This window comes from Bradysia coprophila, unplaced genomic scaffold (genome assembly GCF_014529535.1).
Source record: "Bradysia coprophila strain Holo2 unplaced genomic scaffold, BU_Bcop_v1 contig_387, whole genome shotgun sequence".
Classification (NCBI taxonomy): Eukaryota; Metazoa; Arthropoda; class Insecta; order Diptera; family Sciaridae; genus Bradysia; species Bradysia coprophila.
The window spans coordinates 39671-43235 of NW_023503645.1; the positions used below are offsets into that span (position 1 = coordinate 39671).

Genomic DNA, 3565 nt, shown 5'->3' on the forward strand with positions numbered 1-3565 from the left:
AAATAATAAAGGCACCAAAATCTGATGATGCGGTCGAAATGTAATATTTTTCGGTATTAAAGCTTTGATGTATCGAATCAAACATGGGAAAATATATTTTCTGGGCCAAATGTTTTGGTTTTTCTTCTATTCTTCGTCTTTGTATTACATAATGGCATTTACTTGGTTAACATATATTTGTGTGTGTACCCTTGGAAAAAGTGTATCAAAAGTAACGAAGAATACCACCGAAGGAAATTTATGATTGTATGTATTCCCGTTTGCTTGCATTGAATCCGACCGAAATTGAGAAATTATTCCATATGAAGAAGTTCCTTTTTTTCTTGTTTATTGTTTTATTGTTTTATTTCTTGCAGTGGCTTTTTTATGAAATTTTATTATACCAAGAACTTGATTGTGCTTTAATTTATTCATTTCATTTTTTTACGACTGATTCATCACATTACATCCCTAATGTTGTCTCGTTTAATTTCCAAATAAATCAAAATTTTATCGTCTGAATGTATTTATAAAATGAGAACTGGAAAATGTTGCGTATTTTATGGGCATCAATATTATTATATTTCCTGCGACACTTCTTATTATAGTAGTTATTGTAGAAGGTTTCCTTTTTTTTCTCAGCATCAACGTCCCACAAGAAAATTCGAACAAAAAAATTCTATTCTCTTTCAGAGGGTAGAAAATTTTAATTTGACTTTTCGTTTGTCATAATGCGACTGGAACATTAACTTTTCATTTAAAAAAATGTTTTGTGACATAGAAGCTTTTTAGTACAATAAATTACATTTTTGTACAACTAAATTTTGTTAACATTTAATGCAACATAGAATGAAGAAATATTTTATTTCCTTCCGCATTTTGTGAACTGAGATGTTCGGCTGGCGGAAAAGTGGAATGGAAAATGTAACTGGAACGTTTTTATGCAGTAGTGCGCTTTGTTACATTATGTAACTTACATAAAACACCTCGTAAATTCGCATTTTGAAGTAATAATGCGCAGAGAGCCCGCGGTAAACAAATTTACGTTTCATTTTTACGAAAAGAATTTCGTCGTCAAAAGTCGAAATTGGTGTGGTAAAGTATATACATGTAAAAAAAAGAACTCCTGTCTCTTTCAAATTCAAAATATGACAATTTGCCACTTGGAGTAACTTTGGACGAGCTTGAAATTCAAATACCGAACAACATTTATCATCCATATATATTAGGGGTGTGCGATGGGTAAAGGACCGAGACTGGCGTAGTCCACAAAAAATTGTTTTCATCCCTAGATGTCAAATATCGATTTTTTTTTTAATTGATTTACAACTTGCGTAAAATCAAAGCTAAATTTTTGAGTTCTCGGTTGCCCACATAACTTACTTTTAGATTTTTGTTAGCTGTATATACGTATTAGTCTTATTCGACTAAATGGGGTCCAATTTAACTGGAAAAATAAAAACCGAAAGAAGTTTGACGAAAAAGTATTTTTTGTGAGTCGTCAAAGTTCGCCGACTATGAAAAATTGAGTGGATCTTGAACTTGAAAATTCGTAAATTCATCGAGAAAATGATTCAATTTTTGCTCAGGTGGGCTTAAATTCTTGGAATGTTGTAGGCTATCCAGAACTGAAAAGTTTTTGAAAATAATCTGAGAATCGTTTGTGTCGTAAGTGTTTGTTTGGCCTAAAATTGGGGAAAAATGCATCAACTGAGAAAATCGAACTTTTGAAAAAGTGTACAAAATCTTCGATTTTAAATTGTTTGATCGAAAAGTAACCACAGATATTAAATTCATTTAAATGAATCAAAAATAATGTTGTTCATGCATATTTCAAAAATTCGATTTTCTCAGTTAAGGCATTTTTCCCCAAATTTAGGCCGAACAAACACTTACGACACAAACGATTCTATCCACACAATTCGTAGCAATTCTGTATTAATGCTTCCTTTTACACTATATTTGTAGAAGAAAGTGATTTTACAAAGTATTTAACTGTGGACTATGCATCCAATGTTTATTTTGACGACGTGAAAGTTATCTATTGAGCCGAAGGCGGAGTGAAATTTTTCTAGGTCTTTAGTTTAAGTTTATTTTTTTAGAACAACAAAAATTTCTTTCAGAAACACTGTGCTAATGACAAAGTTGTTTACGTCAATAGTAACCCTTTGATATGTCATACGTGGAACTGATATGCTTATGCACGGCAGGCTCCCAGACTATAACTGTATCTTGCTCACTTGCTCTCTAAATTCTGTTTTATTATTTACAGAAATTAATTATAATAACGCCACGGCATCATTTTTTATACCTTACTCTGATGTTGATTGTCAAAATTCAATTTGATATTTAATACAATGGGTTCAAAATGTGGCAAAAATGTTGAATTTGAAATTATTTCACTGTATATCGGATTAGGGACTGAAATGTAAATCGATACTCCAAGGTGAACATTTTCATTGTTGCGCGAACTACACTATATGCACGGATAGACATTATAATATAGATAAATTAAGTAGGGATGAGTATGTATTTCAATAGTTTTATGCTACATGCTTCATTAAGAGATTATAATAAACAATTAATTTCGTTTGCTATTGTCGCTTTAGATTCAATTAAGACAAAACTTTCAAGTCGACGAAGCATTAATCACTTTAATGCATCCCATTCCTCTGTTTTATTGAGTGTCAACTGAAATTCAACAACAAAACACTTTACATATTCTGTCCTAACGGATTCCCCAACCATGGATAAACAGCTGGGCATGGACTGCAACTTGTCATCCAGCGTTCTTCTCTGGTTGTTTGTTTCACCAGTTGGCACAGTTTTGGTACACACGATGGAGTTCGGAGTGGTTCACATTTGTCGAATGGTTTTCCTGCTCTGGATTACGAGCGTATTGCAGAGCACGATGTGTTCCTACAAAATATACATCGGGGAGACTGTCCATGTAGTCCAAGAATCTGAGAAACGGAAATATTTTGTATTTGCTCGTCTTGAGCGTTTATAGTATATTTACTTCATGTAGGCCTCAAAGTAGTTTTCGCCTTTCAAGAACCAGGCTGCGTGGATATATACACCTGAAATCGATCGATTTTAGAACTGTACGTTTCTCATGTGTATTAAGAGATTTTACATACCGAATGGAGCTCGGTTTGTGTTATAGTTATGCTCGAAGTTTTTGATCATCCATTCAACAAGCGATTCAACGTCCTCCCCAGGTCTAAAATAATTTTGTGGTAATTTTGTGGCTGATCAAGCGAATATCTATTGCAATTGACTTACAAGTAACCGCAAGCATCTACCATAGCACATTTATAGCCTTCTGAATCAACCCAATCAGAAGAGGACTTACCCAAGCGCCTGGAATTGAGGCTGTAGGACATTTGCCTTTAAAATGACGTTCACAAAACAGTATAAATACAGGTTCAATTTTCAAGTTGCGTTAAAATCTATACCAATTGGGCAATCTTGGATCGACTGATACTCTAGCGAGTAGGGCCATAGGCCAGGCGAAATGAAATGTTGTGTCGGCCATGAGCTGTCGTATTCTAAACCACTTTAAGCATAGCTTCAAAACTGGTAT

The 3565-nt window shown here is 33.7% G+C and overlaps 1 pseudogene; it reads right to left on the reverse strand.

The window, feature by feature from the left end:
* Positions 1-2606: 2606 nt before the first annotated feature.
* Positions 2607-3540, reverse strand: LOC119082135 (annotated as a pseudogene).
* Positions 3541-3565: the final 25 nt, after the last annotated feature.